We start from the raw sequence: 16,373 nt of genomic DNA on the forward strand, positions 1-16,373 counted from the left end.
CGGATTGATCGATCGCTCGGGTTCAGTAATGCATAGCCAGTGCAATCGCTTGGGTTCAGTAAGCGAACGCCTTGCTCAGGTTCAGTTAGACCCCAACGCCTCGCGCACACACACGCGCGTACGTATACGAGAGAAAACGCGCAAACCTCCGTTCATCATTCGGCCCCGACCACCCACCGTAACCGGGAACTCCCTGAAATTTTTCTTGCTCTCGCTTCTACCATGATTTTTTCCGTCATGAACGCCCCAAAGAATGTCATGCAGGTGCGTCTCCGGCCCGCCCAGGACGAAAAGCTCATTTGCTGTCATGATTTTTTGTCATAGAAGTAGGAGCCCACCACATCTATGATGATACCGGGTTTTGTCACAATTATCGTCATAGAAGTGTCATAAGCATGACAGAATTTTTTTTCGTTCGGCCCAAAATGTCACGGATGTGTCTTTTTTTTAGTGAACTCTTTTGGCCCCTTCTAGCTGGTTCAGTGTTTTGTAATGCCTAAGAATCTTATGATTGTCCTATATGTGGCATATCATTGCACTGTGACATTTATGCTATTTAAATCTATATCGGCTTGAAATATTTGCAAAGTTCCCTTGTGCGGTTTTTTTACTATTTGAATATGTTGAGTACATATATTTGCAACATGAACTTCCAACCTTGCCCATGTAACCTTTTCTATCCAACACCGATGGAAACATGGGGTACGGTTGTTCATTGAGCAAAACTCTGTAAAATATACATGTGAAGGGGTGGAGCTGGCGGCTAAATGTTTTACCAAATTCCAAAATGTGTTAGTGGAGTGGAGATTTTTGATTTGTAAGGACTGGAGGGTTGCCGAACTGGCCATTAGTCTGCCCCTATTTGTAGAAGGTAGGAAAAAATCGCCTTTTGGATTTTGCTGATCTAAATCCTGAAGATTGTTGAGGTTGAACATTTTTTTATGGATGTCCATTTTACAATAACTAATCGGTAAGATTTGTTAGCTTGTAGGATTGACTCTATTGTAGGACGGGATCACTAGTTTATGGGACCGGTTGGGACAACAATTAAGCATTACGACTCCATTTATATGTTAAAGAGAGCCCACATCCGAGCATCACCCGCACCTTGTTGTCTTGAAGGGTCGAGATCCATGTTGTTGTTCACAAGGATTTGAAATTTCTTCATAGGCAGTTTAGTAATCCGACCGAACAGATAGTAAAATTTAAAGTGGTAATCTACCATAGGATGCCAGTCCAAAACCCCCAGTTTTGTTCATAATTTATACTCCCTCCGTTTTTGTATACAAGGTCACTATCTCATTTTTCAGATACCAAGAAAACAAAGTCAACTAATAAATAGCATAATTAGTTATGTGGAAAACCGAAAACCTCTCATGTTCTGGACTAATTAAACATTTGCATGTGGTGCCTCTTTCTCTATGGATGCATGCAACATTTTCCTAAATAAGCACCATCGTACGAGGCAAAAATCTAATCAATTCTTCTTGGGAAGAGATAGTAGCCTTGTATAGATGCAAATTGTATTTTTGATAGTGGTATTGTATTTAAAAATGGAGGTAATAGTATTTTTTTATCAAACATCAAATATGGTGTGAAAATTGAAATTTTGTTGTAAAGTTCAGTTCATAGAACCTTGGTGTCATACTTGTGATTGAAAAAGGGCGTACATAGTTCTAAAAGCTCCCACACAAGGTGTGGTCTGGGGAAGGCAACTTCTGGATGCCTTACTCTTGCATAATAATTATGCAAAGAGGCTGGTTCGAACCCAGGACCTCCATAGCACAAGCAGAGAGACTCTACCCACCGCCATAGCCACCCTTCTGTCATACTTGTGATTGACTGCTAATAAATTGTTCTTTTGATATTGCTTTAGATTAGAGTTTTAGATTGTTTAATATACTAAATATTTTATTTATGTCTCCATAGTTGCTGAAGTTCAAGGTTGGACATGGATCTCGACACAGAGAATCGCCTAGCTTCATTACTCCTTGAAGAAGCACGGAGATTACAGTCAGAGGCTGACTGGGAAGGTGTTCATGCATATCTGCGAAAGCCCAATATTAGGCATAATCCAAATTCTCGGTTCCTCACAGCCACAGTTCGTGGAGTTCAACAAGGTTAGCATCATGTTTCTTTTACATTATCCTTGCCTCCTCGTGTTGATTACCTGATCAAAGCAGCTGTAATCATGCTTTTTTACTGAAGAAAATGTTTTTTTATGTCCTTGAAACCTTCTCATTAGGAGAATTCACCCAAAACTAATCACAACAATTGAAGGCAGTTACAAATTTGCAATCATGTAGGCACCACTTTAAATTGCTTCATCTAACTCGGGGTGGTTAACTAAATAAGCATTAATGACTACTTTATAAGTATTTTTGAACCGGAAGTGTAAATCTGTGCGCGAGCACAGATGCTCCGCTTATCTTGCACATTGTTTCTCTCCTAGATTCATGAAGGTTCTGGTACTGTATCTTGTATAAAGATCGGTATTTCCTCCATCACTGTTGATCTGGCCCACACTAGTAACTGAGTTATTGTGTCAACTACCCACAGATGTCTTCTGGCCCAGATGTCGTTTCACGATGGGCCATCTGCACCTTTCTCCATCATCCTGAGAAATCCCATTAATGCAATCCATCCTGGAAACTTCCATAAAAAATATCCCAGAAACAACTTCACTTCCACCAGCAACTTTCCCCCTTCAAGATTCTTCTGCTACCAATATGGCCATACCAAGCACAGATACCCCCCACTCACTCCCTTCCTAATCCTGGATCGTCCTCCCTGCCGCCACAGATGTCAACTGCTACCTCGTCCTCAGCTACCAACAAAATCCCCCCACTGATTTCTTGCCGGGACAAGGTCATCAACTTCGTCTCTCGCACCCGGATCTAGAAATGCGCCAAGAAAGATCCCTTGCCACAAATCTATATGTAATGACTCGATTATAGCCTAGATCTAGTCCCTGCTAACCTTATCAGTGCATGCACTCCACGGACTGGTCTGTATGGTTTTTCAGATGGCTTGAAGGCTACGTCGCCGAGCTCGAATGCCATCCCGTTGCCCAGCAAGACCAAGCCCAGCAGCCTTCGGTAGGTGCACATCAAGTTGCACCTTCGAACTGCTTTGCCTCTCCAATCTCCTGGTTTGCAATGAAAAAGTTGAGGAACTCTGTCCGTCCCTACTAACCAGAGAGCTATTTTTCTGTTCCATGAACTAGATTAAAGCAAACATTATGAGTTGTGGCTCACCACCAAAGTCTCCAACGGAAGTAACAATGACTCCCACACCCCACAGACGTCTGCCGTTTTCCTTCCCCACAGAACATGACACCAGCATACGTATGCCAAACAAAAGCACATTTAATACCGCTCAGTATTTCCCAGGTAGTAAAAGAACTGGAGCGGATCGCGAGACAATATTCAGTGGCGCAGATATAGTGACCATATGTGCTCGGAGTAGAAACCCCACGTCCTTTTTTGAACTCATATTGCTCATTATATCATGAAATCAAATCATTTAAGTTTCTCATGTGATTTTATTATTAAATTGATACTTGATTGTCCCCCCCCCCTACAACAAACTGTGTTGTGGAGGTTGATGAAATGTGGCGTGCCAGGGAGAATGATCTTGAACTTGAGTCTAAGCTGAAAAGAAGAGATAAAGAGCGTGGTGACTCTAGAGGGGAGAAACGCAAAGGTGACTCAAGAAATATGAGTTCCAGCTCAAAGATTGAAGAAGTAAAAGTTTATAATAGTTCTTACTCAGACCAGGATGATGGTCTAGGGGATGATGAAGTTGAAAAGTTTCTACATTCAAGGTTAGTTTAAATGCCTACTAGTTTCTTCATAGAACAAGCGGGCAATATATTGATTGACACCCGCCAGATAACTAAGAATTTCTCTGCTTATGTCAAACTATTGATGCAAATTATCTACAGTAGTATAATCATAGTATCACATTATTCCGTTGAGATTGCCATATCCTATTAGGTGATGTTTCAAGGGGAGTGTTATGTTTAACTTGCGCACATTTGCATCTGTTACATATTTTCATTTTTGTTGAAAAAATATGTAATTTGGTGCTATGTTAGGGTAAAGCGAGGAAGACGGGGCATTGGCTCTAGGATGGATGAACCTGGTCCATACCTAAAGGCTTCATCGCATTATCGAGACAAAGAACCTAGCAGAAGAAAAATGGGAACGCCGAGTACAAGGTCCAGAGAGACCGCTGTTTTTGAGATCCAAGTCCCGTGATGATTGCTGGCATGGGGAAACATTAGATAAGATACCATCCAGCTCTTCTGAATGTCACAACCCTAGAATAGTTGCCTGCAATAGTTGCATCAGGGTGCATCATGCATCATGTCTAATTTCCAGTGAAATTTGAATTGAGGGAATTCTCAAGCCTCCGAAATCTTTTAAAAATGATTAACATTAAAATCTTTTCAAATGAGCCCAACAAAAAAGTTCCTGTTAATCTCTGAAAATATTGGCAAGAGTTAAAACTCAAACCAATATTTTCGGAATCTCAGAAATGATTATTTTGGGACTTTGAATTAAATCAATAATTATTTGAACTGGATTTATATTTGCTAGGAATATAATATAAATCCAATAATCCTGAGAACATGTGAGTGGCTTTGAATACTTTGTATCAAGCCACATAAATCTTTTTAGAAGCTACTAAAATGATTTGATATTTTAAATCAAATCAAAACAAACTTCAGAAAATAGAAAACAAAAAGAAATAGGAAAGACAGAAGAGAGGGCAGGCCTACCTGGCTTACCTGGTGGCCACTGTAGCGGCCCAGCCCACCACTGTAGTGCCAATCGTCTCCCACCTCGCGCCAGAAGGACGCGAGGCGTGTGCTCGCCGCACGCCGGCACGCGCCGGCCACCTCCTGCCTCTCTGCCTGTCTCCCCGTCGCCCTGAGGATGCCACGCAACCCCCCTCGATCCCCTCTCACTCTCCCCTCTCTCCTTGGACCTCCTCCCCTCCTCTATCTCTCGGCCCCAAGCGAGACAAAGAACCGCCATCGCCGCCGCTCGTCACCGTCGTAGCCACCACCGTTGTTCCGCTCCACCAGAGTGACCAAAGGCTCCGCCTCGACACCCTCGCCCTCTCCATCGAGCTACACGTTCCCTGGAGGCCTGCTTCGTCGCCACTGCCATCGTCTTCAACCATGGCTGACCGAGATCGCCGCCACCGTCCCGTCGCCTCCAGGCCTTCCCCAAGCACGCTAACCATCCATCGTCTCCGCTGTGAGCCCCTGGCCACTTTCCCCCTTCTCCCCTCGCCGAGTTCATGCCGCAGCCATCGATCCCCGCCATGCCCGAAGCCTGCCGTCGCCGGCCAAGTCACCGTCGTGGCCACAGGCGCTGCACCTCATAGCCGAGCACGCACTTGTGCTCAGGGCACTGCCAGGGAGCCTCCCAGCCCCTCAGCTGGCCTCCTAGCGCACCGCAGCCCTGCGCCCGCTCAAACCCGAACTCCGGCCACCGCCGCAAGCTCCGCTCCGGCAAGCTCAGGCCACCCCAGCTCCTCCCGTTTGCTCCACCTGATGCGCGAGAACCACAACTAGTCGTAGCCGCAAATCGCGAGTAAAATGGTGCCCTGTAGCGAGCGCACGGTGCACCTCCGCCGTCGGCTGTGGTCGTCGCCAGTTAACCTCCGGCGATGATGACGTGGTACGGACATTAGGACTAACCCCCACCATTAGCCACCTCACTGCCACTGACAGCGGGCCCTACCTCAGGGTCAAACATAGTCAGCGCTGGATTTGACTGGGCATAACCAGTGTGTCACTGACCAGTGGGCCCCACTGGTCAGGTTTGACCCTGGTCATCCCCGGTTGACCTGCTGATATCATGCTGCTGTCATGCTGACGCGACTAATAGTTTTCTGGATTAAAAATAATCCAGGAAATTCCAGAAAATAGTTAAAACTTCTAAAATTCATAGAAAATCAACCGTAGCTCAGAATGAAATAAATTATATATGAAAAATTATCAGACAAATCCAATCTATCCATCTGTAACATTTTCATGCATGTTTGAACAACCTACAACTACTGTATATGACAATTTGAATTAATGACATTTAAACAATTACATATGGAGTTTAATTTTGAACCTAGGGTTCAAACCAACTTCATTTAAATCATTGCTAGTTGCATTAGCTCAAATCACAGCATATTGCTGCTACCTCTTGAGCACTGCGTTGGTTTTCCCTTAAAGAGGAAAGGGTGATGCAGCAAAGTAGCGTAAGTATTTCCCTCAGTTTTTGAGAACCAAGGTATCAATCTAGTAGGAGGCCACGCACGAGTCCCTCGCACCTACACAAACAAATAAATCCTCGCAACTAACGCAATAAAGGGGTTGTCAACCCCTTCACGGTCACTCACGAGAGTGAGATCTGATAGATATGATAAGATAATATTTTTGGTATTTTTATGATAAAGATGCAAAGTAAAGAAAGCAAAATAAAAACGGCGCCAGAAATAGCTTGTTGTCGGGAGATTAAATATGATGGAAAATAGACCCGGGGGCCATAGGTTTCACTAGTGGCTTCTCTCAAGAGCATAAGTATTACGGTGGGTGAACAAATTACTGTTGAGCAATTGACAGAATTGAGCATAGTTATGAGAATACTAGGTATGATCATGTATATAGGCATCACGTCCGATACAAGTAGACCGTCTCCTGCCTGCATCTACTACTATTACTCCACACATCGACCGCTATCCAGCATGCATCTAGAGTATTAAGTTCATAAGAACAGAGTAACGCTTTAAGCAAGATGACATGATGTAGAGGGATAAACTCATGCAATATGATATAAACCCCATCTTGTTATCCTCGATGGCAACAATACAATACGTGCCTTGCTGCCCCTACTGTCACTGGGAAAGGACACCGCAAGATTGAACCCAAAGCTAAGCACTTCTCCCATTGCAAGAAAGATCAATCTAGTAGGCCAAACCAAACTGATAATTCGAAGATACTTGCAAAGATAACCAATCATACATAAAAGAACTCAGAGAAGATTCAAATATTGTTCATAGATAAACTTGATCATAAACCCACAATTCATCGGTATCAACAAACACACTGCAAAAGAAGGTTACATCGAATAGATCTCCACGAGAGAGGGGGAGAACATTGTATTGAGATCCAAAAAGAGAGAAGAAGCCATCTAGCTAATAACTATGGACCCGAAGGTCTGAGGTAAACTACTCACACATCATCGGAGAGGCTATGGTGTTGATGTAGAAGCCCTCCGTGATCGATGCCCCCTCCGGCGGAGCTCCGGAACAGGCCCCAAGATGGGATCTCACGGGTACAGAAGGTTGCGGCGGTGGAATTAGGGTTTTGGCTCTGTATCTGGTAGTTTGGGGGTACGTAGGTATATATAGGAGGAAGGAGTACGTCGGTGGAGCAACAGGGGGCCCACGAGGGTGGAGGGCGCGCCCAGCGGGGTAGGCGCGCCCCCTACCTCGTGCCCTCCTGGTTGATGTCTTGACGTAGGGTCCAAGTCCTCTGGATCACGTTCGTTCCGAAAATCACGTTCCCGAAGGTTTCATTCCGTTTGGACTCCGTTTGATATTTTTTTCTGCGAAACTCTGAAATAGGCAAAAAAACAGCAATTCTGGGCTGGGCCTCCGGTTAATAGGTTAGTCCCAAAAATAATATAGAAGTGTATAATAAAGCCCAATAATGTCCAAAACAGAATATAATATAACATGGAACAATCAAAAATTATAGATACGTTGGAGACGTATCAATTGCCATGTCACATTCATGCATGATACTGTTGTATTGCATTGATTGTGTTTCCTCTCTGTTGCCGGTGTTTGTTCCCTTTCGATAGACATGGTTCCGACGATGAGTTCGATGACACCGATGAAGAGTTATACTATCTTCAGAAGTGCCAGGCAAGCAAGAGCCCCTTGTTCATTCCGATACAATCCCACTCTCTTGTTCCTGCTCTCTTTTACTGCATTAGGACAACAACGATTCAACTGTTACATGCTGCGGTAGTTGAACCCCTTTCCTCTGCATGACCTGTCATTGCCACAGTAAATAGATGAAACCCACTACCATGAGTAGGAGTTGTTTGAGCCCTGATGTGCCTACTCATTCATGCTTGTTTGTCATGCCTGCTATTGCTTAGAGTTGTGTCAGGTCTGATTCATCGGGATGAATTGGAAAGTTGTGAACATGTCCTACTGTTGAGAGCTAAGTGTGTGAACACGATTTGGTAAAGGTAGCGGTGAGAGGCCATGTAGGAGTACATGGTGGGTTGTCTCATTGAAACCGTCCTCAGGAACTGAGTTCTGTGTTTGTGATCCATGAACAGCTACTACCACACATTGGTTTCCGGTAACTCGGCCCCTCTCGGCTTATTAATCAACCTGATCTCTGTCCAGGAGTTGCAACTAGTTTCTGGTGTTTGTAGGTAGTGCTAGTAGTCTACCAAGTGGCACCCGGTACAGGTGGGCTTGGGACAGACTAGGTGCAGTGGCACGGTGTACCAAGTGGCACCCAGATGGTGGGCTTGGGAACCCTGCTCACGTCGTTTGGGGCTGTGAGCGACACCCCGGCCGGATCTCCTTGTGGATGGAACCCGAATAGGCGATAAACCTGGACTAGAGACTTGTGTGGTTAGTCAGGTCGTGGCCGACACCCTCGCCAGGCTTCTGCTTGAAGGTTGCCGAGATACATGATGTGTACATGGCGGTAAGTGGCGAGACCGTGTGTGAAGAAGTACACCCCTGCAGGGTTAACATCATCTATTCGAATAGTCGTGTCCGCGGTAAAGGACTTCTGGATTTCCTGTACAGTTCATAGAGAAGTGAAAGTGGATACTCTAAAATGCGCAAGATAAGCGTGAGTGCTATGGATGGCGTTCTCGTAGGGAGACGGGAGCGGATCCATAGTGGTGTATTGATATGGTGAATATGTGGACTCGCGTGCGCCACCTCAAAAGAGTTACTTGCAGTCGTAGTTCAGGTTAGCCACCGAGTCAAAGCTGGCTTGCTGCAGTGAAACTGCACCACCCCTTTGTTGATACTGATGCATATATAGCTAGTTCTGATATAAGTCTTGCTGGGTACATTTGTACTCACGTTTGCTTAATTTATGTTTTTGCAGAGAGACTTCAGTCTCGCTAGTAGTTTCGCGTGGACTTCGACGTTTAGCTTGTAACCTCAGCTACGATCTTGTACCCTTGGGAGGGTCTTGTAGTTAGTCTTGTAGATAGTCAGGCTTCTCAGCCTTTTTCTTCTGTAGTTGTCTGTACTCAAACATGTTTATGCTTCCGCTTGTTGCTTGTATGCTCTGTATGTTGGGTCATGAGACCCATGTTTGTAATACTTGGCTCCTCGGAGCCTAATGAATAAATACTTTGAGTCATAGAGTTATGTTGTGATGCCATGTTTTATTTGCACATATTGAGCATATTGTGTGTATGTTATTGAAATGCTTGGTATGTGTGGGATCCGACAACCTAGTTGTTTATTCTTGGTAGCCTCTCTTATGGGGAAATGTCTCCTAGTGCTTCCACTGAGCCATGGTAGCTTGCTACTGCTCCAGAACACTTAGGCTGGCTGATACGTCTCCAACGTATCTATAATTTTTTATTGTTCCATGCTATATTATATTCTGTTTTGGATGTTTATTGGGCTTTATTATACACTTTTATATTATTTTTGGGACTAACCTATTAACCGGAGGCCCAGCCCAAATTGCTGTTTTTTGCCTATTTCAGTGTTTCGAAGAAAAACAATATCAAACGAAGTCCAAACGGAATGAAACCTTCGGGAATGTGATTTTCGGAACAAACGTGATCCAGAGGACTTGGAGTCTACGTAAAGCAATCAACGAGGAGGACACGAGGTAGGGGGCGCGCCCACCTCCCCCAGGCGTGCCCTCCACCCTCGTGGGCCCCTCGTTGCTCCACCGACGTACTTCTTCCTCCTATATATACCCATGTACCCTGGAAACATCATATACGGAGCCAAAACCCTATTTCCACCGCCGCAACCTTCTGTACCCGTGAGAGCCCATCTTGGGGCCTTTTCTGTCGCTCCGCCGGAGGGGGCATTGATCACGGAGGGCTTCTACATGAACACCATAGCCTCTCCGATGATGTGTGAGTAGTTTACCTCAGACCTTCGGGTCCATAGTTATTAGCTAAATGGATTCTTCTCTTTCTTTGGATCTCAATACAAAGTTCTCCTCGATTCTCTTGGAGATCTATTTGATGTAACTCTTCTTTTGTGGTGTGTTTGTCGAGATCCGATGAATTGTGGGTTTATGATCAAGTTTATCTAGGAACAATATTTGAATCTCCTCTGAATTCTTTTATGTATGATTGGTTATCTTTGCAAGTCTCTTTGAATTATCAGTTTGGCTTGGCCTACTAGATTGATCTTTCTTGCAATGGGAGAAGTGCTTAGCTTTGGGTTCAATCTTGCGGTGTCCTTGCCCAGTGACAGCAGGGGCAGCAAGGCACATATTGTATTGTTGCCATCGAGGATAAAAAGATGGGGTTTATATCGTATTGCATGAGTTTATCCCTCTACATCATGTCATCTTGCTTAAAGCATTACTCTGTTCTTATGAACTTAATACTCTAGATGCATGCTGGATAGCGATCGATGTGTGGAGTAATAGTAGTAGATGCAGAATCGTTTCGGTCTACTTGTCGCGGACATGATGCCTATATACATGAACATACCTAGATATTCTCATAACTATGTTCAATTCTATCAATTACTCGACAGTAATTCGTTTACCCACCGTAATACTTATGCTCTTGAAAGAAGCCACTAGTGAAACCTATGGCCCCCGGGTCTATTTTCCATCATATTAATCTCCCGTCAACAAGCTATTTCTGGCGCCGTTTATTTTTCTTTCTTTACTTTTACTCTTTATCATAAAAATACCAAAAATATTATCTTATCATATCTATCAGATCTCACTCTCGTAAGTGACCGTGAAGGGATTGACAACCCCTTTATCGCGTTGGTTGCGAGGTTCTTATTTGTTTGTGTAGGTGCGTGGGACTCGAGCGTGGTCTCCTACTGGATTGATACCTTGGTTCTCAAAAACTGAGGGAAATACTTACGCTACTTTACTACAGCACCCTTTCATCTTCAAGGGAAAACCAACACAGTGCTCAAGAGGTAGCAAGAAGGATTTTTGGCGCCGTTGCCGGGGAGTGTACGCACAAGTCAAGACATACCAAGTACCCATCACAAACTTTTATCCCTCGCATTACATTATTTGTCATTTGCCTCTCGTTTTCCTCTCCCCCACTTCACCCTTGCCGTTTTATTCGCCCTCTCTTTTCCGTTCGCCTCTTTTTCGCTTGCTTCTTGTTTGCCTGTGTGTTGGATTGCTTGCTTGCCACGATGGCTCTACCTAGACCTGGTGATCTTCACCTTAAAAGGTTAGAAGAGATCGACAGCAACGTCAGGAGTTTTATGACTTTACAATTTGAGCATAATAATTTCTTTAGAAATGAGCTTAAGGAACAAAAAAGCTTTATGGGATATATGAATAAAGAGCTCGATGATATGTCTTAGGAATTTTGTGGTTTGAAATCTCAGATTGCTCATCTCGAAAAATTAATAGCTGAAGTTTCGGATAAGCAGGCCACCTTAGTTAATAAGATGGCCGCTAAACCGGAATTTTTTTGTGAGAATAAAGATGAAGATCTAAAAGTTATTGATGTGTCTCCTATTAAATCTTTGTTTTGCAATATGAATCTTGATAATGATGGGACTGGAGATGAGTCACCTTTACCTAGAAGGCGTCCCAAAAATTCGGAGTTTTTAGATCTTGATGCAAAAATTGGTAAAAGTGGGATTGAAGAGGTCAAAACTTTAGATATCAATGAACCCACTATTTTGGATTTCAAGGAATTTAATTATGATAATTGCTCTTTGATAGATTGTATTTCCTTGTTGCAATCCGTGCTAAATTCTCCTCATGCTTATAGTCAAAATAAAGCTTTTACTAAACATATCGTTGACGCTTTGATGCAATCTTATGAAGAAAAACTTGAGTTGGAAGTTTCTATCCCTAGAAAACTTTATGATGAGAGGGAACCTACTATTAAAATTAAAATTAAAGATCATGAATGCTATGCTTTGTGTGATTTGGGTGCTAGTGTTTCCACGATTCCAAAAACTTTGTGTGATTTGCTAGGTTTCCGTGAATTTGATGATTGTTCTTTAAACTTGCACCTTGCGGATTCCACTATTAAGAAACCTATGGGAAGAATTAATGATGTTCTTATTGTTGCAAATAGGAACTATGTGCCCGTAGATTTCATTGTTCTTGACATAGATTGCAATCCTTCATGTCCTATTATTCTTGGTAGACCTTTCCTTAGAACAATTGGTGCAATTATTGATATGAAGGAAGGGAATATTAGATTCCAATTTCCGTTAAGGAAAGGCATGGAACACTTCCCTAGAAAGAAAATTAAATTACCATATGAATCTATTATGAGAGCCACTTATGGATTGCCTACCAAAGATGGCAATACCTAGATCTATCCTTGCTTTTATGCCTAGGGGCGTTAAACGATAGCGCTTGTTGGGAGGCAACCCAATTTTATTTTATTTTTTTGCTTTTTGCTTCTGTTTAGGAATAAATATTTGATCTAGCCTCTGGTTAGATTTGTTTTTATGTTTTAATTAGTGTTTGTGCCAAGTGAAACCTATAGGAACTTCTTGGATGATAGTTATTTGATCTTGCTGAAAATTCCAGAAACTTTCTGTTCACGAAAACAATTGTTAAAAATCACCAGAACGTGCTAAAATACTGATTCTAATTGAAGTAAATCAAATCTAGGTCGTCCTATTTTGGTAGATTTTTCTGAGTTCCAGAAGTTTGCGTTAGTTACAGATTACTACAGACTGTTCTGTTTTTGACAGATTCTGTTTTTCGTGTGTTGTTTGCTTATTTTGATGAATCTATGGCTAGTAAAATAGTTTATAAACCATAGAGAAGTTGGAATACAGTAGTTTAACACCAATATAAATAAAGAATGAGTTCAATACAGTACCTTGAAGTGGTGTTTTGTTTTCTTTCGCTAACGGAGCTCACGAGATTTTCTGTTGAGTTTTGTGTTGTGAAGTTTTCAAGTTTTGGGTAAAGATTTGATGGATTATGGAACAAGGAGTGGCAAGAGCCTAAGCTTGGGGATGCCCATGGCACCCCAAGGTAATCTAAGGACACCAAAAAGCCAAAGCTTGGGGATGCCCCGGAAGGCATCCCCTCTTTCGTCTTCGTCCATCGGTAACTTTACTTGGAGCTATATTTTTATTCACCACATGATATGTGTTTTGCTTGGAGCGTCTTGTATGATTTGAGTCTTTGCTTTTTAGTTTACCACAATCATCCTTGCTGTACACACCTTTTGAGAGAGACACACATGATTCGGAATTTATTAGAATACTCTATGTGCTTCACTTATATCTTTTGAGCTATATAGTTTTTGCTCTAGTGCTTCACTTATATCTTTTAGAGCACGGTGGTGGATTTGTTTTATAGAAACTATTGTTCTCTCATGCTTCACTTATATTATTTTGAGAGTCCTACAAAACAGCATGGTAATTTGCTTTAATTGTGAAATTAGTCCTAATATGCTAGGTATTCAAGATTAGTAAAAACTTTCTTATGAGTGTGTTGAATACTAAGAGAAGTTTGATGCTTGATGATTGTTTTGAGATATGGAGGTAGTGATATTAAAGTTGTGCTAGTTGAGTAGTTGTGAATTTGAGAAATACTTGTGTTGAAGTTTGCAAATCCCGTAGCATGCACGTATGGTAAACGTTGTGTAACAAATTTGAAACATGAGGTGTTCTTTGATTGTCCTCCTTATGAGTGGCGGTCGGGGACGAGCGATGGTCTTTTCCTACCAATCTATCCCCCTAGGAGCATGCGCGTAGTGCTTGGTTTTTGATGACTTGTAGATTTTTGCAATAAGTATGTGAGTTCTTTATGACTAATGTTGAGTCCATGGATTATACGCACTCTTACCCTTCCATCATTGCTAGCCTCTTCGGTACCGTGCATTGCCCTTTCTCACCTTGAGAGTTGGTGCAAACTTCGCCGGTGCATCCAAACCCCGTGATACGATACGCTCTATCACACATAAGCCTCCTTATATCTTCCTCAAAACAGCCACCATACCTACCTATTATGGCATTTCCATAGCCATTCCGAGATATATTGCCATGCAACTTTCCACCGTTCCGTTTATCATGACACGTTCATCATTGTCATATTGCCTTGCATGATCATGTAGTTGACATCGTATTTGTGGCAAAGCCACCATGCATATTATTTCATACATGTCACTCTTGATTCATTCCCTCCCGGTACACCGCCGGAGGCATTCATATAGAGTCATACTTTGTTCTAGTATCGAGTTGTAATCATTGAGTTGTAAATAAATAGAAGTGTGATGATCATCATTCATAGAGCATTGTCCCCAAAAAAAAGAGAAAGGCCAAAAGAAAAAAAGGAAGGCCCAAAAAAGAAAAAATAAAAGGGGCAATGCTACTATCTTTTTCCATACTTGTGCTTCAAAGTAGCACCATGATCCTTATGATAGATAGTCTCTTGTTTTGTCACTTTCATATACTAGTGGGAATTTTTCGTTATAGAACTTGGCTTGTATATTCCAACAATGGGCTTCCTCAAATGCCCTAGGTCTTCGTGAGCAAGCAAGTTGGATGCACACCCACTTAGTTTCTTTTGTTGAGCTTTCATACATTTATAGCTCTAGTGCATCCGTTGCATGGCAATCCCTACTCCTCACATTAACATCAATTGATGGGCATCTCCATAGCCCGTTGATTAGCCGCGTTGATGTGAGACTTTCTCCTTTTTTGTCTTCTCCACATAACCCCCATCATTATATTCTATTCCACCCATAGTGCTATATCCATGGCTCACGCTCATGTATTGCGTGAAAGTTGAAAAAAGTTTGAGATTACTAAAGTATGAAACAATTGCTTGGCTTGTCATCGGGGTTGTGCATGATGAGAGCATTCTTGTGTGACGAAAATGGAGCATGACCAAACTATATGATTTTGTAGGGATGAACTTTCTTTGGCCATGTTATTTTGAGAAGACATAATTGCTTAGTTAGTATGCTTGAAGTATTATTACTTTTATGTCAATATTAAACTTTTATCTTGAATCTTTCGGATCTGAATATTCATACCACAATTAAGTGGGTACATTGAAAATTATGCTAAGTAGCATTCCACATCAAAAATTTTGTTTTTATCATTTACCTACTCGAGGACGAGCAGGAATTACGCTTGGGGATGCTTGATACGTCTCCAACGTATCTATAATTTTTTATTGTTCCATGCTATATTATATTCTGGTTTGGATGTTTATTGGGCTTTATTATACACTTTTATATTATTTTTGGGACTAACCTATTAATCGGAGGCCCAACCCAAATTGCTGTTTTTTTGCCTATTTCAGTGTTTCGAAGAAAAAGAATATCAAACGGAGTCCAAACGGAATGAAACCTTCGGGAACGTGATTTTCGGAACAAACGTGATCCAGAGGACTTGGAGTCTACGTAAAGCAATCAACGAGGAGGCACGAGGCAGGGGGGCGCGCCACCTCCCCCAGGCGCGCCCTCCACCCTCGTGGGCCCCTCGTTGCTCCACCGACGTACTTCTTCCTCCTATATATACCCATATACCCTGGAAACATCATATACGGAGCCAAAACCCTATTTCCACCGCCGCAACCTTCTGTACCCGTGAGATCCCATCTTGGGGCCTTTTCCGGCGCTCCGCCGGAGGGGGCATTGATCACGGAGGGCTTCTACATCAACACCATAGCCTCTCCGATGATGTGTGAGTAGTTTACCTCAGACCTTCGGGTCCATAGTTATTAGCTAGATGGCTTCTTCTCTCTCTTTGGATCTCAATACAAAGTTCTCCTCGATCTCTTGGAGATCTATTCGATGTAATCTTCTTTTGCGGTGTGTTTGTCGAGATCCGATGAATTGTGGGTTTATGATCAAGTTTATCTATGAACAATATTTGAATCTCCTCTGAATTCTTTTATGTATGATTGGTTATCTTTGCAAGTCTCTTCGAATTATCAGTTTGGTTTGGCCTACTAGATTGATCTTTCTTGCAATGGGAGAAGTGCTTAGCTTTGGGTTCAATCTTGCGGTGTCCTTTCCCAGTGACAGCAGGGGCAGCAAGGCACGTATTGTATTGTTGCCATCGAGGATAAAAAGATGGGGTTTATATCATATTGCATGAGTTTATCCCTTTACATCATGTCATCTTGCTTAAAGCATTACTCT

The 16,373-nt window shown here is 42.6% G+C and overlaps 1 pseudogene; it reads left to right on the top strand.

The window, feature by feature from the left end:
• The first annotated feature begins 1,942 nt into the window (after positions 1 to 1,942).
• On the top strand, positions 1,943 to 4,546 carry LOC123120562 (uncharacterized; annotated as a pseudogene).
• The last annotated feature ends 11,827 nt before the right edge of the window (positions 4,547 to 16,373 follow it).

Source organism: Triticum aestivum, chromosome 5D (genome assembly GCF_018294505.1).
Source record: "Triticum aestivum cultivar Chinese Spring chromosome 5D, IWGSC CS RefSeq v2.1, whole genome shotgun sequence".
NCBI classification, from domain to species: domain Eukaryota; kingdom Viridiplantae; phylum Streptophyta; class Magnoliopsida; order Poales; family Poaceae; genus Triticum; species Triticum aestivum.